General features: G+C 47.0%; 1 protein-coding gene and 1 long non-coding RNA gene across 5 annotated transcripts in view; both read right to left on the reverse strand.

Annotated features, from left to right (window-relative positions):
• ADCK1 (aarF domain containing kinase 1) overlaps nt 1–24,087 on the reverse strand; it is a 163,449-nt gene that overhangs the window by 121,727 nt on the left and 17,635 nt on the right. The window contains exon 1 of one of the 4 annotated variants that reach the window (XM_029952827.1): nt 10,502–10,572. The exons of 2 other annotated variants lie outside the window; for them this stretch is intronic. The gene's annotated coding sequence lies outside the window, so the exon portion shown is untranslated. Of the gene's footprint in view, nt 1–10,222; nt 10,405–10,501; nt 10,573–24,087 lie in introns of those variants that run through there. One more of the 4 variants, XM_029952828.1, reaches the window with a different exon arrangement.
• Nucleotides 13,348–13,856, reverse strand: LOC115302840. The gene is made up of 2 exons (XR_003913662.1): nt 13,780–13,856; nt 13,348–13,469 (listed from the first exon to the last, which is right to left on the reverse strand). It is a non-coding gene; the product is annotated as an uncharacterized LOC115302840 (long non-coding RNA).

The following is a 24,087-nucleotide window of genomic DNA, read 5'->3' on the forward strand; positions in this document are numbered from 1 at the left end:
CAGTGTTATTATTGAAAAATGTGGGTTTAGAGTCATTGTGTTCTCCCTAGAATTCATGTTTATAGTGGTGTCTCTGGCACCTTGTATTCTTTGCAACATTTCCCTTATAGAGTCCCTCTTAGGATTTCCTGTAGGGCTGGTTTGGTGGTCATGAATTCTCTCAATTTTTGCTTATTTGGGAACACTTTTATCTCTCCTATTTTGAATGACAGGCTTTCTGGATAAAGGATTCTTGGCTGCATGTTTTTTTCTGTTCATCACATTGAAGATTTCCTGCCATTCCTTCCTGGCCTGCCAGGTTTCATTCGATAGGTCTGTGACCACTTTGATAGGTTTCTCTTTGTATGTGAGGGCCCTTTTCTCCCTAGCTGCTTTCAGAATTCTCTCTTTATCTTTATATTTTGTCAGTTTCACTATGGTATGTCATCCCGACGGCCGATTTAAGTTATGTCTTAAGGGGGTTCTTTGTGCCTCTTGAATTTGAATGTCTACTTCTTTTCCCAGATTTGGGAAATTCTCAGTTATCATTTGGTCTAGTATCCCTTCAGGCCCTTTCTCTCTGTCTTCCTCTTTAGGAATTCCTATGATATGGATGTTGTTCCGCTTGATTGTATCACTCAGGTCTCGAATTCTCCTTTCCTGCTCCTGGATTAATTTCTCTCTCTTTTTTTTCAGCTTCCTCTTTTGCTATAACTATATCTTCTTTTTTGTTTGTTTGTTTTTAATGTTTTATTTATTTTTGAGACAGAGAGAGACAGCGCGAGCAGGGGACGGGCAGAGAGAGGGGGACACACAGAATCCGAAGCAGCTCCAGGCTCCGAGCTGTCAGCACAGAGCCTGACTGTGGGGCTTGAACCCACAAACGTGAGATCATGACCTGAGCTGAAGCTGGATGCTCAGCTGACTGAGCCGCCCAGGGGCCCCTCGTCCATAACCCCAAGTCCTGAAAAGAGGTGCTTCAGACAGAAGCACTGTGTGGCCTTCACCAGCTGGGACTCCGTCCCCGAAACGGCAGGCGCCACCTGGTGCCCAGAAAACCCCTAGGTCTCTCCTCTAACCCCGTCCGCACAGAAAACCGGCAACAGGACAACAAAAGCAGCAGCAAAGGCGCTGAGGGCTTCTCCTCCCGGAGCCCTGCGTCCCTGGGGGCTGCAGCGGCTGGGGAGGGCCAGGAGGCGACAGCGAAAAACAAAGTACAGTGACTGCAGCGAGAACACGCCTGGGGACGCCTGTTGTCACTGCAACTGGGGCAGGGGCGTCAGGACCGGGGTGCTCAGCACACTCCTCACGGCAGGCCTGGGTACCCCCCCAGGATGGGCTCTCCTATTCTTTCAGGATGCCCAGTTCAAGCCCAAGGCCCCCCAACAGCACACAGGAGCATGCCTCAGGGCAGAGAAACAGCTACACTTCTGGGGGGGCGGAGGGTCACAGCCCCCCAGACACCGCGGTGCCCCGCCCACAGAGGGAGCAGCACCTCCCGAGGAGGGGCGGGGCCTGCCAGGCTCACCAAAGAGACAGAACTCACCCCCAGTGGGCAGCGCTCTCTCTGGCTCCAGCCCCCTCCTCCGCAGGCTCAGACCTTCCCTAGGCAAGAGGCGCTCGCTCTTGGGGCCCCAGACTATACAGGGCCTTCAAGGGCCTGACATGATGTCCAGGAGGGGGAGGGGCTCGGCCGCCCCAAGAGCTGCCACTGCCATCCCTCCGTGGCCACGACTGCTCCTGCCTTCCCAGCTGTCCTCAGGCTTCGTGCTAAGGTGTCACAATTCTGTCTATCCCAGGTCTCGCTGTGACCTGCCAGCCGCAGGGCAGAGTGCAAGCCTGACACGCGGTGGGTCCCCAGGCATGTGCAGGACGCGCAGGTGCTGGTCAGCAGAAACTGGAGGAAGGGGCTGCATGGGGGCAAGGGCCTGACTGCCCAGACTCAACCCCACAACCCCCACTTATCGGCCACGTGTATGCAGGAGAGTGGCTTCCCATCTCTATCTCTGGGCCTCAGTTTCCTCATCTGTAAAATGGGAACAATCATCCCTACCATTGAGAGGCAGAGGCAGAGACCCTGCCCGAGCGTGTGCTGCCCAAACTGGGCAATACCACACCCCAGTTTAGAGGTGGGGATCCTGAAGGCCACACTGGGAGGAACAGGGCTGGAGCGGAAGGGCTGGAAGGAACAGGATCCCCGCGTAGGCCCCGCACAGGCCTCGGACTCTGCCAAAAGTCTCAGGCAGCCACTGGCTCCAGACTGGAGGTGCTGGGCCTCACAGGGACCCCCACGGCCCACCTCCAGGCTGCTCCCACCAAGCACCTTAGCAACGTTGCTGCTTAAAAATGAGTCCAAGCAAAGCTGGCCCAGCCCACCCTTGCAAGCGTACCTCCCCCTGCACCTCTGGGCCCTGCAGCCTCTCCCAGCCCACAGGAAACTGGGCTCCTCAAACTCTGGAGCAGGGAGAAGCTGGAAGGGAGCGAAAGGATAGGCACACCCTCTCCCTTGGCCTCCTCAAAGGGCAGCAACCCAGAAGCACGCCACAGAGAACAAAATGGAGGGTCAGAGTGGCTCCAGAGCAAGAAAGAGGCTGGGCTGGGTCCACGCCCACCCCTTGGCAGGACAGGCGGGAGAGGCAGCGATACCAGAAAGGAGGCCTGCCTTCCTCCTCCCTTTCCTGCAAGAGCAAAATGCAGACCTACCACGGAAAGGGGTGGACTGTTGCAGTTTTCCCCACAGCAAGTGGGGCACACAGGACTACATCACCAAACAGGCCCCCGAAAATGACCCTTTGGGAAACTCATTGGCCATTTATGAGGTAGACAGAAATCTGAAAAATGACTTACCACAAGAGGAACACACGAGGATAGAAATCAACACCCCACAACGGGAGGCTGGAAGGCAACAGTGCAGACTTGGGGCCAAGTCAGAAGGTCGGTGGCATAAGGGAGGGGACCTGCTCTCTCTGTACTCACCGAGAGGGACCCAAAACCCGGGGGGCTCTTTGCAAAGCACTGCCTAGGACACCAGGAGGTAAGCAGAGGGAGCCAAGAAACCGCTTCAAGGCGTGAGCTGGGTGCGGCCCCCCCAGCCCCACTAGAGATGGGAGTACTGACGACCTGATGCTAAGGAGGCACGGGCGCCTCTGTCTTTCCTCCTCAACAGCAGGCTCCTGGCCGCCGTGCCTGGGGCTCACGCGGCTCTGAACCATGTGGAGCTGGCATCTGGCAGGCCGCAACGGTCAGCTGCAGGTGCCAGGGGCTACGCAAGCTCATGGGAGAAATTAGAAAATTGTACTGTTCTTTTCTTGGCAAAGCGGGAAAACAGCCTGTTATTTAATCCCAGCCGGCTCACTCCTCTTTTGAAGAAGCGAAATGAAAATCATTTTTCCTGGGGAAAGACAGAGAGGGTATTTGAAATTGAGGCCAAACGAGGGGTCCCGGTCTGCAGTCCTGAAGGGCAGAGATCACCGGTGGGAGCCGAGTTTCCCTCAGAAGTAATGACACCACTTAATCCTCCCTCCAAGCCTCTCCCTATGAGGTCCTTCCTTCCCCCATTCTTAGTTCTTAAAGTCTCGGCTGAAATCCCACACCTCCTACAAAAAGCCCTCCCAGCTTTCACCAAAATCTGCCGTGCCAATGACAATCACCGTGAGAATGCGACATGAGCCCGCTAACATTCTCAGCCCAACCAAAAGAAGGCAATTTCCAGGGAGCCTACCCCCCTCCGGTCCCGGTCCCTCAGGTTTGCCCCACTCCCCTTCCAGCCGCGTCTGACACAGGGCTCGACACGCAGTAGACGGTCCTAAGACCCTCTCCTGACTCCGCTACTGGAGGCGGCAGCGGCCACCACAGGAGGCGCGGAGGAGGAACGCATCGCAGCCACAAGCAAGAGCGCCAGCAGCACCTGGCGCCACGGGCGCGGCGGGGACAGCGCACCCCCGAGGGGCCCCGGTGAGCATGAAGTTGGGGGCGATCTGGGCCTGCAGCCCAGTGCCGGCCACAATCGCTCATTGCCCGGCCCCGCGTGCCCAACGTTCGGCCTTGCTAGCGCAAGCCACCCTCACGACAGCCCTAGGACGGCGTGCCCCTCACTATTTACACTGTACGCTGGTGGAAACGGAGGTTCCCACAAACCCCGCGACTCGCATGGGGCCCCGGGGTGGGTGGTCCCGGTCCCGGCTGGGGAGACGACGCCCACCAGCATCTGGAGAGGGGTCTGGGCCCAGAATGGGGGAGCCGGGAAGTTCCCAGCAGTGGAGTCTAGCCCCGGGCGGGGGAGCCAAGCCCAGGTCCGGCATTACCTGCTGCGGAGGGCGCCGCTCCACCGCCGACCAGCGCACCAGGGCCCCGGGCCCGCGGTGCCGGAAGTGGCAGTAGGGAAGCCAGCAGGGCCCCCAGGGCACCCCAGTCCACTACGGACAGTCGATGGCCCAGAAGAAACCGGTGGAGTGTAGCATGGTCCATCCCGAAGCGGGGCCCAGCCCAGAGCGCCGGGGCCCCCAGGCCACTCACTGGCGCCGTGGTCGCCTCACGGACCCCGCTGCCGCCATCTTGCTCCGAGGCCCCTCTATAACTATATCTTCTAATTCACCTATTCTTCTCTCTGCCTCGTCAATCCTTGAGGTGGCTGCCTCCAGTTTGTTATTCACCTCATCTATAGCCTTTTTTAACTCATCACACCTATTTTCAAAGTGCCTAGTCATTGTCCCAGTTGATTCTTTGATGCTTTTCTCAACCCCAGCGATTAATTTGATGACAAATTTTTAAATTCTTGATACGGTATGTTGTCTAGATCGGTCTTGAGTAGTTCTGTGGCTGTAACTTCCTCCTGGAGGTTCTTCAGGGGAGAGTTCCTTCGTTTTGTCATTTTTGCTAGTTTTCTGTCTCTTATCACCTTTAGAAAGCTCATTGTGCACTGTGCACCTGTTAATATTTCTCAGTTAAAGGAGGCTTATTGACTATCCAGGGCCTGTCGTTTCAAGAAATATTCTTTTAATGGTGTCTCTCAGTTTCTCTTGTTGTGCCTTTGAATATTTTATTTCCCTACTCAGCAATATTTGGGACTCGCTGTCATGCACACTTTGGCTTGTTTCTTGGTGTACCCTAAGAAGGAAAACAGACAAACACAGAGGGAACAGTAACCCACAAATGCACAGACAAATCAAACAAACAAACACATTAAAAGGGGGAAAGAAAAGAAAGAAAATGGAGAGGAAAGAGACGAAAAGAAGAGCAGAAGAAAAGAAACAAAAAAGAAAAAAAAGAAAAAATATAAAGGGGGTCAGAGACAACAAAGGACAGTGGACAGTCTAAAAGTGTATGATCAGTTGAGGGGAGAGGCAGGGATGAGATATAGGAAAATATATCTGGAATGAAAGAAGGTTAAAAAAGGGAGAAAGGAGAAAGGAAAATAAGGAGTAAACATTTTTAAAATTTAAGTTAAAAAAAGTAATAATAAAAAATACATACAGAAAAAAAGAAAATAAAAAAATGAAGAAAAAAAGAAAAAAGAAAAAAATTATTAAAAAAAAAAAGTAGCAGCTCCCTCTCGTGGGTAGGCATGGTTTGGTGTGGTAGGTCTCAGAGGCTGCTCTCAGAGGCTCCGCCTTGGTGTCTGCAGAGATTAGAATGGCAGCACACCAAGCTCTGCTGAACTAAGCACTGTAGGCCACTCTAATGAGTCCGATCTCCTTGTGCCGGGATTGAGCCGAGTTGTATTCTCCAGGCCCGCCTCGGTTCAAAGTTCCAGTCCATGCACTTTTATGCTACCACAGATAAGATGTATTTGCTTTGGTGGCTGGCTTCTTAGGGGGAGAAATCGGTTTGTCTTGGCTCAGGCAGGGATTTCGGCTGCCCCTGCCTGAGGCGAGATTCGCAGCAGGAGGTGAAATGCGCACTGTCACAGACCCAACCCCCAGCCAGGATCACGATCGCGTTGGGGGAGAAATGAGTACACAGCTGTTGCCGGGGGTGCCAGGAGCTGCTGGAAATGAGCTGGGAGCTCCTGCAGCCTGAGTGCACTCCCATGCCTCCACTGCCGCCAACTCCCTGCTGGGATCGCACAGAGGTGGGGGCTATTTTTTCCCTGTTGGCACCTGGGATTCAGGATTCGCGCGTCCAACACTGGGGGCGAGATGCGCCGTGGAAATGAGGTGCATGCTCCCACTCCCAAAACCAAGGTAGAAGTGAGCGCCCCCGACGCCGCTGCTGCTGTGGCCGCTGACTCCCCGCCAAGATGGCGCAGGGCTGGAAGCCTTTCTTTCCCTTGCGCCACCTGGGTTTAGGATTTGGGCTACCCAGCAGTTATCTATGGAGTGAGCTTCTCTCTCCAAGTGTGGTTAAGCGTTCTTTACCTCTTCCCCAGAGATAGTACTATAAGCACGTTCAGTCTCTCTGTCTCTTCCCTTTGTCTCTCGGGCTCCGTGCGCTTGCCCCATGTTGGGCTGGGGCTCCCCCCTCCCATGCCCATCTCGGGCTGGCCCATTTTCCAATCTCCCCAGTTCGCACTCACTCACTCAGGTATCCTTGAGGTTGTCTTCTTCCTGGATTCCGAATTTTCTCCTTCCGCTCTTGCAGATGAGAGTAATGTCCTTCTCAGTTCGATAGATGGGGCAGACGAAGTTTACAGAGCTCCCTTCCTCTCCGCCATCTTGGCTCCTCCCCAACACCCGACTCTTGATTTCAGCATGGGTCATGATCTAACAGTTCGTAGGATCAAGCTCCACATCAGGCTGTGCACTTACAGTGTAGAGCCTGCTTTAGTTCTCTCTCTCCCTCTCCTTCTGCTCCTCCCCTGTGTGTGCTCCCTCTCTCTCTCTCTCTCTCTCTCTCAAAATAAATAAACATTTCTTTATAAACATAGATAGAAAGACAGACAGATAGATATATAGATGTCATATGGAGAGACTGGTAGTCAGGCCCTCAGTCTCAGGACCCAGTAAGAATCCTGCTCTGCTGCTCACCAGCTGTGTGACCTTGAGCAAGCCACACCTCTTGGAGCCTCCAAGTAAACATCTACAAAAGAGTTCTTGATAGCACCTCCCTCCTAGAGCCACTGTGAGCACTAGATGAGATGCTGTTTTAATATAATACCTAACATACTCAGCAAACAAGACATCTTTTCCTTACCGTCCCTTTAAACGTCATTTCTTCTTCCCTGAAACACTGACAAGCTTATGTAGAAGAACTAGCACCTGGGAGACCAGCATTTGGCACAACCTTGTACAGTTAATGAAGCAAGGAAGGAAGCCTATCTTATCTTGCCTTAACTGCTCAACCATTCTCCATTCCAAAGCCATTTCCCCACATCTCATCAGGCCCTTACTCTCCACCAGAGTCATCATCAGCCTAACCTCCACATGCACCCATTATCCTACTTCCCCTTCACCTACAGGAAAGTCCACGTTCTCTAGCAAGGGATTCAAGGCCCACCCTATTCTCATCCAACCCCACCTTGCCAGCTTCATCTCCAAAATACCCCTGCACATTCCGTCCCCCCTCATCCCTCTATGAAGCCTTTGGTGAACCAACCACTTAGAATTAGTTGCTCCTTCCCATCTGGTCTTATTATGCTTTTCTCTCTAAGAATCTGGGTGTGTATCTGCCTCTTCTCCTAGACGTAAAGAGCAGAATTTGTTAATATATTACATAATTAATTTATAAATTTGCTAACAAATAAGTTAGCAACGAGTAAAAGAGTGAATTTTTCCACCTACACATGGAAACTTCAGTCCAATTATGCATTGCCCTGCTCTCAACTCTCTAATGGAACCCACCTCACTCAGATGAAGACCCAAGGCATTGGCCTCCAAGGCTCTACCTGATCTGACTTCCCAGTTTCCAAGGTCTCAGGCCCTTCCATTTTCCCCCTTGCTCACCGTACTCCAAAAGTGCTAATGTCCAAGCCATTCATCAAGCCCACCATTCTGACCTCAGAAATTTTGCTCTTGCTTTTCTCCCTGCCTAGCACATGGGTCACAAGCTATTTCAGTTAAAGGGCCATATGTAAATGTTTTCAGTTTTGCATACTATATATAATGCTTCTGTCACAAATACTCAACTCTGCATTGTAGCACAAGGCAAGAGGCAAGCATCGGACAACATATAAGGTTATGAGTGTGGCCAGTTGTGGCCCAGAGGATACAGTTTGCCAAACCCTGCCTTAGTGTCTTAGGTGCTCCAAAAGTATTTACTGAATGAATGAATCAAAGGAGACACTATACCTCACTAGGCCAGTAACAACACGGGTCCCCAAGTGAGAATCACCCCTGGCCTATCAATTCAATAGCCATCCTCTGCCAGCATGGAAGCACCACTTCCCAGCTCAGGCCTCTTAAACCGGATATTCTGGGGGCACCATCCTCCAGGCCTGTCCCTGTAGGCCAGGGTGCCACCTGGGAGGGGAAGCCACAGCAAGAAACAGACACAATTCCCAAGACCCGGTTTTCATGCAAATGTCCTCAATAATAAAAGAGGTAAAAATTGAAAAACATAAAATAGATGATAGAGGAGCCAAACTGCCTAAATAGACTGGAGTTTTCCATAAGGTGTCAGCGAGTCTTTAACATGCAAATGAGTTGCTTCCCTCAGGGTATTTTAAAAGACCCTGTCAGCCGTGAAATATGTCTGTCGATGAAAAACACCTTTCATTATTAAACCTTTTGCTAATGATCACCTGCCCCCTTTCTGTTTACTTGCCTTTCTGACTTTCACCTGAGTTACCTCTCACAGGAGCACACATTGTTGGGAGGGACCTTAAGGACACCAGGACCCTAAAAACCTAAAAATGAGATGACAATTTTAGCAACAACTAAGCTTTACAAAGCCCTCTGCACTCACTATCTCATTAGATATTCCGCACAACCCAGTATGATGAGACAAATATCATTATCATCCACAGGCATGAATGAGGGAAGGAACGAGCAGAGGGTTGGGATTTTTCCCAGGTGTTCAACCAGTAAATGGCAGAATGGGAGCTTGAGCCTGTCTATGTCACATGACCTCCTTAACAGGGACTCCTTTCACCCACTGTCCTTACCACCCTTCCCAAGTAACTGTATCAGTCACTGTGGGCGGCGACCCTGCGTTCTGACCCTCTACCCTGCCCAAAGGGCAGGCATGTGGAAGACACTGCTTGGAGCCCTGGAAATCAACATATCAGAGTATCAATCAAAGCACCTCACCAGAAATCATGAATTCTAGTCTATGAAACATTTAGGAGAGCTGTGTTATTGTTAAATCTCTAAGAACGGAATCCATCTTGCTGGACCACAGGGAACACGCCAGCAGGTGATGAAATGAGGCAAAAGGCCAAGTGTGGAAACTTCTACAAATGGGAAGTTGACGGTCAAATGGAATGTCCATCCCCTGGACAGAACTAAATGGGGAACCAAGCATTTATAGTTTGTGGTGGGCCAGTGAGTGGCTAGGCCTACCGGTAAGTATGGAATCACCTTGCCCTGGTTGGTGTCCAGGTGACAATGGTCAGAAGAAAGGTTCTAATTCCATCAATCCCATAGAGTGACCAGAGTCTCCTCCCACTGCCTAGAGAGACTATTAGAGAAATGAGCTTTATTTCTTCTGGTCTACTCTCTGGAAAAGACCCTTGGAGAGAGTGATCAGGCTTAAAGAAAACATAGGAAGAAAGTGAGGCAACTCATAAGAGACTTTTGAATGCTAAGAACAAACTGAGGGCTGAAGAGGGAGAGGGGCATGAGAGGGGGGTGATGATCCTGGAGCGGGGCACTTGTGGGGAAGAGCAATGCGTGTTATATGGAAACCTATTTGGTAATAAACTATTAATTAAAAAAAGAAAACATATGAAGGCACAGATAAAGTCTAGTTCCCTTTCAGCTCGGCAAATATTTCCTGAGCACCCACGTAGTGACAATTATCATGGCCGTGATCAATACTTGTTGAATTGGTTGACTTCCTACCTAGTAGAAAGTAAATGTCACTTAACCTGGGGAGAGAGCTGTGCGAGGGGTCTTCCAGAGGATGCTCTCCATACACAGCCGTTATCAGCACGTTTAGGGGGAGAACTGGAAGCGCAAGGCCCCGCAAAGTGCGGGAGGTCAAAGCGCTCCCGGGCACGCCGCGCTACCAGGCCCAGAGCAGGGATTTTGGTGGCCCCCCTACGCTCTAGTCCAGACCACGCCCAGGCTCCCGCCGCCTGCGCCTCGCAGCCCCCTCCCCCCACCACACACACACAGCCTGGGGAGAGGTCGCTTGGGTGAGCCACCTGATGCCTCCTCCTCCAGCTCCAGCCCTGCCCACACGCGAGACCGCGCCACCAAAGTATCCAGTCCACGCTTCCGCCCACTGATGAGCCGACTGGAGAGTCACTGCAGAGGGGGCGGGGCCCTGCCAGTCACGTGGCCGCGCGCCGGCCTGGGTGACAAAGGTCACGGGCCGGGGGATCCCTCCCCGCGGTTCCAGCGGAGGCGGGCGCCTGGCGCGTTTGCACCGCCACCTCAGCACTCTACGCACCGCGCGACCCTGGCGCGACTGCCCTACTCACCCCAAGGGACGCGGGGACGCGGCGCCGGATTCCGCGCCGCAGCCGGGTGACGGGATTCGCAGGGACTTGGCTCTCAGCCATCCGCTGATTGCGCCTAATGGAACGGAGGCACCGCGCGGCCTGACGGGACTTGTAGTCCGTGGTTCCCTAAACCGCGGCTACTCCAGCCACCGGACCCGCGCTCCCCGTGGACCGCTCCATCCGAGGAGGCAGAGGGGTCAAGACCCCTAATCTGTCAGGGGTTTTGTTTCTTTACCCGGGCTGCGGACACACCATCTTTCTGAAAACTTGTTTTCAATAGTCTTTCCTAAGGAGGCGTAGATTCGTGTTCGGTGGAGGATGGAGTTGTGTATTCAAATAAGGTATTAGAACAAGTAAGCGAGGAAGACATTCACTGACAGTTGCCGAGTGGTGAGAATGTGCTAATTGATTTTAGTTACCTTTGGCCGTCATTCGTTCATTCATTGACCTATATCGCATGTTTATAAGATATAAGATGTGCTTTGGAGACAGTCATCAGACGTTTACTCATTCCAGTTATCTCTTGAGCTACTTCCTGCGGGAGCAGAGATGGAATGGAGGGGTGTGGGGAGCCACAGTCATCTATCAATTCAATACAATTCCAGTCTAAATTCCAACAGGATTTTGCTTGGACCTTCACAAGCTAATCTAATATTTATACGCAAAAACAAAGGGTAAAGCATAACCAAAACACTCCTGGAGGAGAACGACAGTTTCAATGACTTGGTCTCTCATATATCAGTTTTTATTATAATGCTATAAAAAATTAAAGCCATTTAGTATTAATGTAAAGATAGGCCAGGGTGGGGAGAGAGAGAAGAAATCAGCCTAGAGAACCCAGAAACAGATCCAGGAATATGTGAGATCTTGATATATGACGGAGCTGGCATTATAGGTCAATGGAGGATAGACACATTATTCAGTATGTGAGCTGGAACAACTAGTTGTCTGTTGGATCCCTCACTCCAGGTAGATTAGAGACTTTCAAGGGAAAAAGCAAAATAAGAAGTTTTAAAAGAAAATAAAGGAAAAGAGTGTGATCTGAGGGTAGGATTTATTAAATGACACAAACTGTATATAATACCTTGATAAATTTAGACTACATTAAATTCAATAACTTCTCTTCATCGATGGGCATTAAAAAACAAGCCACAGAATAAGACAATTGCAGTACAGAGACAGCAATAATATAGAATTGCAGAGTACAGCCCCCACTGTCTCACATGGGCAGTGTGTGCATGTAAGATAAAAACATGAATAATTTTCAAGCAGTGTGAGAAGTGTGAGCTGAAGGTATGAACAAAGTAATATAGAAACACAAAGAAGGGAGCAGTAATTTTGCCCAGGAGATTCTGAAATGCTCTATAAACTAAGAACTGACTTAGAGGCTGGGAATTAAAGTCTGAAGAGGAGATCCCCTGGAGAAAGTTGTAAGCATCAAAAAAATCATAAAAATGCAATAAAATACAGTAAAAGACATAAAGGTATTTAAATTAAAATGGAAAATTTAAAACTAGAGAGAGAAAACAGAATAAATACATTAAAAACTCAATATGGTTCCTCCAATTGTCCCTCTAAGTTTAACTATGAAAATGTTACCAGCAAGCCAGCAGCAGCCCTGAGGAATGGAAGTGGGGGAGGGGAGGCTAGAGAACTTTCAGTTTACATCCTGTGCACTTGTATTATATTTGGATTTTTTTTACAATGAATGTGAGTATAACTTTTACAACTAAAATTTAATTATTTAAACATTTTTAAATTTTTAATTTTGGGGTGCCTGGGTGGTTCAGTTGGTTGAGCATCTGACTTCGGCTTGGGTCATGATCTCACGGTTTGTGGGTTCGAGCCCCACTTCGGGCTCTGTGCTGACAGCTAGCTCAGAGCCTGGAGCCTGTCTTTAGATTCTGTCTCCCTCTCTCTCTGACCCTCCCCTGCTCACGCTGTCTCTCTCTCTCAAAAATAAATTAAAATATTTTAAAAATATTTAAAATTTTTTTAACTTTAATTTTTAAGCCTTCCAGTTCAGCACAGTATGTTGAGCATACTCGTTTAAATCCACTGCTTCCTGAAATCTCATGAAAATGACAGGAAAGGAGTAAAAAGGTCATAAAAGCCAAAGGGACAAGTGAAAAGACAACAGCAGATAGGAAAAATCAAAAAATAAATGTGGGTAGCTCCAATGCAGATAGGCAAATAAGACTTATAAACAAGCCAGTGTCTGAGCCTCAGCCCCGGAAATGTCTGATTTTAGAGTCTGGTCTGGGATGTGGATCTCCCTCTGTAATCCTCAGAAAGCTCCCTCAGAGATCTTAATGGGCAGCTTAGTGGAAAAGCTCTGTCAAGGAGGCAGTCCGTGTAGTGAAAAATGGGTGGACTGAGGGCAGTGGTTCTCAGCCAGGTTAGAATCACCTGGAGAGCTTTAACAATCCTCCTGGGCCACACCCTGGACCTCTCAAGTCATTTTCTGGGGGAGGGACCCAGGTGTAACTATTTTGTAGAGCTCCTCAGAGGGATTCGCACAGTCAAGGTTAGACACCACTGAGTTTGAACTGTGTGATTTAATTTTCTAATTTGGCAGAGCTTGACCTTCCTTTTGATTTACCAATGGTAAAATGATAAAACAGTAGTCTCTTTCTTTTTAAAAACTTTTTATGTTTTTGTTTTATTATTGAGACAGAGAAACAGAGCATGAGTGGGGGAGGGGCAGAGAAAGAGGGAGACAGCATCTGAGCTGTCAGCACAGAGCCCGATGTGGGGCTCAAACCCACAAACTGTGAGATCATGACCTGAGCCGAAGTCGGACGCCCAATCAACTGAGCCACCCAGGCGCCCCAGTAGTTTATTTCTTGATCAAAGGTGTTAACCACCATGTGTCCTACCTACCTCAGGCAGAAGTCCTTGTGAGGATCAGGTGAGATGGGCAATATGCTTTGAAAACTGGATATTGCTGTGAAGACATGTCCCATTAAGCTTAGAAGAAAATCCAGACTCTTTACCCAACTCACACAGCACCCCTGGGCCTGTTCCTACTCCCTCTGTCTCCAGCCTCACCACCCTTCTCCCTCCCAGCTCAGGCCACTCCAGCCTAACCAGTTTCCTGTCTGTCCCTCAACCTGCCAAACTGGCTGCTGCCATGAGACCCTTACACTTGCTGTCCTCCCATAATTTCACAGGTCCGCTCCATCCCAGAAGTCTGTTCTAGGGATGGAGGGAGGCCGTCCCTGACTACCCTCATCTAACACACTCTATCCCCTTACCTTGCGTTATTATTATAGCACTCATCAGTACTTGAAATTATATTATTCATTTGTTTAGGTGGCTTTTATCTGTCTCCTCCACTGGACTGTACGCTTCATAACAGCAGGGATTTTGATCTTCAGTGCCTAGAAAGGAGATACACAACAGATAGGCAAAGAAACGGGATCAATGCATGATATAATAAACCCTGTGAGAGAAAGAAGTAGGGGTGTGTGATAAAGAATAACTAAACAGAGGCCAGAGATAGCGTCTTTGGAAGGATAAGTCAGGAAGATATCTTTGAGGAAGCTGTAACCTGATGGAAGAGCAAGCCAGCTATGAGGAAGATGACAAAGTGTATCCCAGGGGCGCCTGGGTGGCTCAGTCAGTTAAGCAGCAGACTTTGGCTCAGGTCATGATCTTGTGGTTCGTGAGTTTGAGCCCCACATCAGGCTCTCAGAGCCTGGGGCCTGCTTCAAATTCTGTGTCTCCTCTCTTTGCCCTCCCCTGCTTACTCTCTGTCTCCCAAATATAAATAAATGTAAAAAAAAAAAAAAAGGTTATTTTAAGTGTATTTCTTTTTTTTAATGTTTTATTTATTTTTGATACAGAGAGAGACAGAGCATGAGAGGGGGAGGGGCAGAGAGAGAAGGAGACACAGAACTGGAAGCAGGCTCCAGGCTCTGAGCTAGCTGTCAGCACAGAGCCCGACGCAGGGCTCGAACCCACAAACGTGAGATCATGACCTGAGCCAAAGTCAGAGGCTTAACCAACTGAGCCACCCAGGCGCCCCTTTTAAGAGAATTCCAAGCAGAGGGAACAGCAAGTACAAAGGCCCAGGGGTAGGAAAGAGCCCAGAAGGCTTGAGGAACAGAGAGGAACCTAGTGTAACTGAAGCAGAGAATGGTATGGGAGGAAGTGAGAGGCAGGTAGGAGACCTCAGAGTACTCTGGTTTGGATTTTACTCCAGGTGCACTAGAAAACCATTGAAGGATTTGGTTGAGATGAGCTATGACCAATGAAGCTAAACAGAAAATGCCCTGAGCAACCAAAGCCATCAGGGGAAGTGCTAACTTATTTCACAACTGGCCAAAGTCCCAGTTGAGCTTCTGAGGCAGTAAAGCCTGAGGTTAGTAAATCGAGTATTTAGAATGCTGTCCAAGAGTGGCATTCATGCAGGGTGCTGTGTGTCTTGTCTTGAAAGTGAACTATCCAGAAGGAAGCATCACACAGCAGCCTACCAGAGGAAAAGCAAGAGAATCCAAGGTGCAAGATTCTTGCTTAAGGCAATGAGAAAACATAACTTCAGAGAGAGGAATAAGGGGACCGTGTTCTGTGCAGGAGGGAGAAAGCCTCAGGGCCTGGAGCAGAGGGAGTAGGAAGGCTGCATTTGGGCCCCACCAGTATTCCAGAGGTAAGCAATGCCCTACAGGGGTCATAGCCATAGACCCCCCTGGGCTGGAGGGCTGGAGCTTGTATTAGCACCTGCCCAGGACAGAGGGTGTACCCGCAGGAAAAAGGCAGTCACCCTAGATCCAGGACCAGAAGATCAGGGTCCAGCTACCTAGAGGGCAGTTGGACATTTGCCAGAAAATCCGCAGGCCAGTCCATAGGCCATATACATTTATGTGCTAGGGTCAAAGAGCAAGGTTAGGGCTGGAGAGAGAGCAAGGCTTGCTGGCCCTGGACATTTGTAGGTACCAATGACCTTGAGATGGAAACCTGCTCAGCCTGCCTGCCCCATGGGATGGCCAGATCAGCCTGGACAGGATGGAAGTTTAAAAGGATTTTTTTTAAACACCTGGAAGGAAGTAAATCAAGATGAATAATCTGGAATTCATTCCCAACTCAGGGGCTGGAGTGACATGGAGAGCAGGGATTTTTTATCTGCCCCTGACTGGCTGAGTGATCCCTCAAAAAGGATATCACACGGCCCTTCAGTTTTCTTATTTTTTCCCAGCTTTATTGAGATATAATTGTCATACCCTTCTGTCATAAGGAAGAGGGAAAATTCCTTGCAAGAAACAGCTGATTAAAAAAAAAAGAATTCTTAACCAGAATTCTAAATCCGTTTACTGGAGATATGTGTGTATATCCCATAAATATCCCATAAATGTACATATATACATATATAGGATATACTACATATATCCCATATATATTTATATATTCTTATAAATGTTATATATGCATATATATGAGATCATTTATCAAGCACTTATTATTGCCAGCTGCTTGTCTCAGTGCGTTAAGTATGTTTTCTCATACGACCTTTATGATGTATGAGATAGACATCATTATTATCCCCACTTTATAGCTGAGCACACTAAGGCACTGAGAGTTATGCAGCTTGTCTGTGATCACTCTTTAAGGGCAGAGCTGGGATTCTACCCCACGAATCTGACTCCAGATCCCATACTCTGGAATGAGCGGCCCACGCTGATCACAGGTGTATTTAGAGGGAATCATTTCAGGCAAATGTCTCTGGGGCCAAATAATGTATGGCCCTGAGGTCTTTGAGAAGTTTTAACAGGAAATAGGCAAGCTGGCTCACCAGCCATCCTTTATTATCAAGCATTAAATGGCCACAGCTTTCAGTGAAGAGGCAGGATGGACTGGGAGTTTGGTTAGCTCGTTCCTGTCCTGCCTATGATACTAGTTTGCTGCTGACCTTGGACCTTGCACCAGTTATTTTTCCTCCCTGGGACTCAGGATCCTCTTGAGTAAAGTAATTTTAGGGGCAGAACTCTAAAGTCTCTTCCAGCATTCCACATTCCACTATTCTTTGAGTCTGGAAGCAATGTCTAACCTCCTATCGACTGACACAGAGGCCATAGCTGAGTAAGCCCCTGCACTGAATATCCTCTGTATCCTGCCGGAGGCCCTCTCTCCACCCTTCTCTGCCTTGTCCTGTGCCCAGGAGACTGACCAGCTCAGGCTGCAACCCCAGGGGCTCCCCTGTCCTCTTACAGTGGTTTAGCCAGTGATAAGCCTGAGCAAGACACAGGTAGGTCCAAGGAGAGAGAGGCCCAGATATCTCTCTGTTCACAGACACACACACACACACACACACACACACACACACACCCCCCTGCATCCTGCATGGGCTCCTACCCTATGTGTCTGCATTCCACCAGAGGCTTTGTTCCTCTCCTGCCACAGTTCCTGCCGGGGCCCTTCTGCCCAGCCCCAGCTCTCACTGGGTTGCAGGAACACCATTCCCACACTGTTCCATTAGAGCTTAGAGCAGTGATGGCTTCCTGCTGTGCTAGTGCCCAGCTGCTTCCCCACCACTTGCCTGGTTCCCTTAACTGCTTATGCCTCCACTCAACAGTCCATGCATTCAACACCCTGCACTGAAACCCTTGAACATGCCACCTGTTTCCCGCAGGACCCTTTCTGCTGCAGCCCCCTTGGTGGTGAGGTGGCCTCCCTCCTTGTCACTGCTACCATGACATCAGAAATTTCTCCATGTCACAGGAATCCCAGACCTCAACACAGGAATCCCACCTCTTATCAAAGTCCTGCAGACCTCCTGGCCAAGCTCTACCCCTAACAGGGGACCTAGAGACAGGCACATTCAGAGTAAGGGAGCAGGATTCCACAGCGGTGGAAGCATCAACACCACTCTTTACTAGCCAAACTCTATTTTTTAAAAATGCCTTAGATTCCTCTTCTGCAAATTGTGGATAATAATGTCTATCCTCCAGCTCGTTGTAAGGACTGGATGAAACAGCCTATGCAAGGGCTCAGTACAATGCCTGCCAAAGACTGAGTAGAGGCTCAATAAATGTTAATTCCCTTTCTCTATTAGGCAAGTGGGAGGAGTGGGGAAGCCATGAAAACAATTTGTGGAGGTAAAATGGCTTCTCCAGAAATACCATACCACCTCCTTCAGTTCTGCAGTGGAATAGCCAGGGACCGGGATGGCAGTGGACCAAAGCAGAAAAAAAGAACAACTCATCAGAAAGCAGGCTTTTGTCAAAACAAAAGCAAAAGCAGAAAAAAAAAAAAAAACACAATGCTCAAACCCAACTGCAGCGAGCAATTATGGAACAATAACTAAATACTTTCTATAATTAGAGAGAGAAACGATGGCAAGTGATCAGGGTGCCTTTGTCTGCACTGACCCTCTACTCCCAACAAAGATCTTAGCTCACGTGAAATGGAGACTGGGGATCTTTGTGTCTTTTTTTTTTTTAAGTTTTCTTGAGAAATTAAATCTCACGCCACCCTTCTGTTGCCAAGAAGGGGGGTGGGTGGGGCAGAGGAGACAGTGAGGACCTTCTTATCAAAAAAAAAAAAAAAAAAAAAAGAAAGGCAATTGGAAATATGACTCATGTCAAGGGCTAATTCGACCCTGAAAGGGGAAAGGGTCTAACAGCTTCCCACAAGAGCTGCTGACGCCCTGGTCCTACCCTGCTGATGGGGCAGGTGGGTGAGTTGGCATTTCTGTAGGAAGAGAAGGGCACATGGGCTTTGATATCTATTTATCAGGAAGTCCCTTTGACCGAAATCTGAAGAGGAATAAATCCTTATCTTTAACAGCGAATATTCTGGACAAATGCAAAGGAGAAGATACTCTCACAAACATTAGTATGTTTGCTCTCTCGGTCTTTTTTTCTTTTTAATTTTTTTTAATGTTTGTATTTATGATTGAGAGAGAGAGACAGAGCATGAGCATGGGAGGGGCAGAGAGAGGGGGAGACACAGAATCTGAAGGAGGCTCCAGGTTCTGAACTGTCAGCCCAGAGCCCAATGCGGGGCTCAAACTCACAAACCATGAGATCATGACCTGAGCCAAAGTCGGACGCTTAACTGACTGAACCACCCAGGCGCCCCACTCTCTAGGTCTTGACAGAAGGACCAAGCTAGTTTCTCCACCCTGAACTTCTATGGATGCCCAGACCCTACTATTCTCCCAGGCTCCTAGGTTCCTTTTCCCTCCCTTCTCCTCAGGCCCACCTAACAGGCTACTGACCCTTCCTTCCATCTATCCTTCCCTCTTTTTCCTGCCTCACCATTCCTGTCACCACAAGTGTTGTCAAGCTCCCCACACATCCCAAGTCTAGACTTTCCCACAGATTTCCATCTGGTCCCCCTTTCTCTGGACTCCTCCACCTCACAGACATTCCACAAAACACCACCTAAAACACGGCCTTCACTATGCCATTCTCTACCCTGGGACTTTCTCAACTGTGGCACAGGTGCCCTGGTGTACACTAGATACTTCTAGGTGGTGTAGTACACATGTTTAGTTAGTGCTCGGCCCTGGGCCCCTTTACCCGGCCGGTGTCCCCATTACTCAGCTCCTGTGAGTGTTGGCTGCTAACAGTTCACAGCTACCCCAACCTCCAGAAAACTAACAGGCCAGAAGGGAGCTGCCTCAACAGGAAATGTCTGAAAGGTTACGCCTCACACATTCCCACATCATGGTCTCATGAATACTGGGATGCTACAAACTGCTTCTTGGGAGAAAACGAGGGCAGTCCGGGAAAATCTAGGACACCTGAAGTTCAGTTCCATAAGAGGCAACGGAGACCTAACTGTCTTCCACTCCCTGCCTGGAAGAAACAGTTGTTGGGTATCTGCCACCATTAAGCACCTTGTTTTGAGGAAAGCGAGGTAAATAATATGATTTTCCTGCCCTGCTGAGAAGCCCGCCGTCTGATGGTAGACACAGACTATCGTTTTTTAATTTTACAATCAATGTAAAAAATGCTATATAGACACGTGTAAAGTAATCCTGGGAGGAGGACAGGGAGCTCCTCTGTTTCAGTTAGAATGGAACGTAATGAAGTTCAGGTTCAGCAGCTGGGCTCCAGTGTGGGCTCTCCCACTTACTAGCTGAGTGGCCCCCAGGCAAGTCGGTGATGGTTTCTGCTGGTGAAAAAGAGCAAGGAAATGCCCTTAGGAAGGCTGGAAGGCTATGTATCTACTTGATGCACATTGTGTCTGGGGAACAGGACTGCAGGTGGTTATTTTATTCCATTTGCTTTACTATTTTTCAAATTTTCACAGAGAATAAAATCCTTTTGAGATCAGAAAAAGAGACTCACTAAAAAATTTTTTTAATTCTCATAAGTATGCTCCCAGGTATATTCTTTAAAGGCATCTCTCCCTCTCCACTTACTTGATCAATCTCTCTATCTATCTATCTATCTGGCAGAGTTCACTAAAGGGTGGTTTTTAGGACCACCTGCTTCAAGATCACTTGGAAGTCTTAGTAATACACAAATTTCCAGCACTTCTCCCTGGATTCAGACCACCTGGAATGGAGCCCAGAAACCTGTATTTTGACAAGCTCCCTAAATGACTCTATTCTCAGCAGAAGCTGAGAACCACTGTTGAAGTGAACAAAACGTTCTATTTATGTTAATTTTCCAGATAACTAGGACTTAGCCACACATGTAACCTTTTAAAGGTTTTACACTTCCTTGTAAATACGTTCGCTGAACAGAGTTTGTTTTCTTGGTGACTAGGAGTCATGTCCATGATATGGTGGGGACATTTCTGTTGAGTTTATGGGACCATGGCTCCCTCTCTAAAGGGGTCCTGGGCAGTGACATTCTTACAGTTCTATTCATTTTGTACTGCTATTCACCATCCAGTGTCAGGTACTCTTTTTATTTAAAAAACATTTACCACTTTCTAGTACACCGATTGTCCCACTAAAAGAAATCTAGGCTCTTTAGAGCCTCGTTTGCACATCTGGGGATGGAAATGTATGAGGTAAGATGATCCTGAAATATCTTGTCATACCAGAAATTATGGAAGCTATGAAAAACTACTAGGGTTAGGTCAGAAAAACTCAGAAGTCAACACTTGCAAAAGGATGGGACAATCTGATTACCTGCAAAAAATATCAAAGGATTGAAGCGCGTCAAGTATCTTTACCTCTGTGAGTTTATGATGGTACTCTAAAAAAAAAAAAATGTCATTACTGAAGAATGCTAGAAAACCACCTAATTATTTTTAAAATGGGTCATTAAAGAGAACAAATCAGGCATTCATTCTCTTCTTCCTTTGTGAAATTCTTTTACAAAAGTATGCCAGCTAATAGGTGAAAAAAAGGAATGACAGAATGAGATAATCACCAATTCTGCAATTTCTAATGGTTTTTGGGTGTGGCAATGATCAGGAATGTCTGCTAACACCACAAGAAAGACTACCAAACTCTGGATTTTCCTGATAGAAGTAAACACCATCATGTGTGGAGTTGCTTTGTCTCTCCCTGAGCCCCATGGCAAAAACAAAGCCAAACAAAACCTTGAATCTGATCAAACCTTTAGAGCTAATAAAGAATTTACAGGAAAGAAAGGAGGAACAATGTCACAAAGATGCAAAATCAAGACTATAGGAAACTCTAGGAGGCAAATGATCTGATTTCTTCAACAAAGTATTGCATGAAAAAAAAAAAGAGATGGAGAAGGAAACTATAGGTAAAAGAGATGTGAGACACACCAACCAGTCACAATGGATAAACCCTATTTGGACCTTCATTCAAATAAGACACACACACAAATACATACATATACATATGTATATATATGTATATGTATGTATATGTATACATTAAAAATAGCAAAACACACAAGAAACATACAAATCAGAGAAATGCCAAAATGACTGGGTAAATATTTGATGATATTGAAGAATTCTTTTTTTTTTTTTTTAGAATTCATTATTTTTTAAATTTAGGTGTGGTACTGGTACTTTGGTTGTGGTTTTTGAAAAGGAGTCCATATCTTTTAGAGAAGAATGCTGACATCTTTGCAAATAAAATATAATATTTGACATTTGCTTCAAAATAATCTGGTGAAGGGAGTAGCAAGGGGTACCATGAGCAAGATTCCTCTGTGGTGAAAAATATTAAAGCTGGTAAATTCATCAGGTTCATTTTTCTGTTCTCTCTACTTTTTTTTTAATTTAGAGTTTTATTTTTTTAATTTTTGAGACAGAAAGAGACAGAGCATGAGTGGGGAGAGGCAGAGAGAGAGAGGAAGACACAGAATCTGAAACAGGCTCCAGGCTCTGAGCTGTCAGCACAGAGCCCGACGCGGGGCTCCAACCCACGATCTGTGAGATCATGACCTGAGCCGAAGTCTGAGGATTAATTGACTGAGCCATCCAGGTGCCCCTGTTCTACTTTTAAATATGTTTGAGATTTTTAACCAATGTTCAGCATATTCATGGTTGAAACTTGAAAATTTTCAGGAAAGTAAAAGAAAAAATTTAAGTTTTCCATAATCCCACTCCACAGAGATGAACACTACTATCATTTTGCTGTATACCCTTTTTGCCTTTTCAATACAAGAGAAATCCTGCTGTGAATATTGTTTCATAATTTGCTTCTTTCACTCAAGACAGTATATTTTTCCTTGTCATTAAAAATTCTAGGGTCACCTGGGTGGCTCAGTCAGTTGAGCATCTGACTTCAGCTAAGGTCATAATTTCGTGGTTTGTGAGTTCTAGTCCCACATCAGGCTCACTGCTGTCAGCTTGTCAGTGCAGACTCTGCTTCAGAACCTCTGTCCTTCTCTCTCTGTCCCTTCCCTGCTTGTATTCTCCCAAAAATAAATAAATATTTTTTAAAATTTTTTTTTAAATTCTAAAACATTATTCTTAATAGTTGCAATAGAATTTTAGTTCCTAACATTTAGTCAAGACTCTATTTTTGCTACTAAAAAATTTTGCTGCTCTGAACATCCTTGAAAATCTTGATTTGGAGGTTCCACTCATTTTTTTTAAAGTAAAGCTAGTAGTTAAAAGAATATAAATATTTTCAGGTATTTAACACATACCACCAAACTGTTCTCTAAGGTTATATCCATTTACGTTCATGCCAGGAGTAAGGTAGAATTCCCCTTCTTCCAAACCTTACCCATCTGGGAGCTTTTAATTTTTCCTATTTCACATATTGGTAAGTGTGGTGGCATCAGAAAGGCCTATCTTTGAATCCTATTAGCTCTGTGACACTGTGAGATGTCTCTCCAGAGACATCTCTGGATCTGGGAAAAGAATAACATTGGGAGATCATGGCCACTGAGTAAGATTAGAAATGTAATGATATATTACCCATACATTTCTTTTTTTTATTAAAAATTTGGTTTTTTACATTTATTTATTTCTGAGAGACAGAGAGAGGCAGAGCACAAGTGGGGGAAGAACAAAGAGAGAATGAGACAGAGAATCCGAAGCAGGCCCAGGCTCTGAGCTGTCAACACAAAGCCCAATGCAGGACTTGAACTCACAAACCTCAAGATCATGACCTGAGCCGAAGTTGGACACTTAACCGACTGAGCCACCCAGGCACTTCTGCCTGTACATTTCTTAGCACAGTGCCTGGCTTGGTAAATGTTAGTTATAACTATCATCATTATCATTATTATTGTTACATATTACCTTCCTATAGAAAAAAAATTCATAGCTTTTGTGACAGCTGTTCTTTTCATGAAAAGGCTTTTTTACTTGCTTCTGCATTCTAGCTGTATTTAAGATAAGTTAGGATGCTTTTGTTTGGATCCCAAAGAAACCTCAAGTCAAAATGATAAAGCCGCAGCATCCAAAGGTAAGAAGGATTTAGAATACACAGTCTGACTGTTTTTAGTGAGTCTAGTAGCTCTGCCCTTCTCTGTCTGCTGTTTTCAACCCCATGCTGATGTCCCTGGGGTAAGGCAGCTCTCCAATAAAAGAGATGCAACCAAATCTACATGTTTCATTCACTTCCTGCTCGCTACCCTCCAGTTAGATCTAGAGATGTACACTGATTGGGAACATGGGGTTTTTGTTTGTTTGTTTGTTTGTTTAATTTTGGGGGGGGTAGAACTTGACAGGTTGATTCTCAAGGTAAAGAGCCAAGGGGAAATACTGAATTCTGAGGCTACTAACTAAGCAGAACAATGTGAGAGGACTGGTTGTAACAGGAACAGAATAAAGAGTCCCCAAACAGTCCTACACTTGTAGACACTTACTACATGACAGAGTGGCCTGCAGATCGGTAAGGAAAGAGCTAACTTTTTAATAGTGCTGATAAAATTGAGCATCCGTGTAGAAAAAATTGAAATTACACTCCTATCTCACCTCATGCACAGTAACCAGTTCCAGGTGGAATTGACCTACAGGTAAAAGGAGAAACAAGAAAGCTTTTATAAGATGATACAGGAAGCATGTTCAAGACCTCCGGACAGAGAATTTCTTAGACAAGACACAAAGAGCACTAACCAGAATAGAAAAGATTCATAAATTTGCTTAATAATCACAATTTTCTGTTCATCAAAAGATACCATGTTGGAGCAAAAAGACAAGCCGAGCAATAAAAATACAGG

This window comes from Suricata suricatta, chromosome 9, assembly GCF_006229205.1.
Source record: "Suricata suricatta isolate VVHF042 chromosome 9, meerkat_22Aug2017_6uvM2_HiC, whole genome shotgun sequence".
NCBI lineage: Eukaryota > Metazoa > Chordata > Mammalia > Carnivora > Herpestidae > Suricata > Suricata suricatta.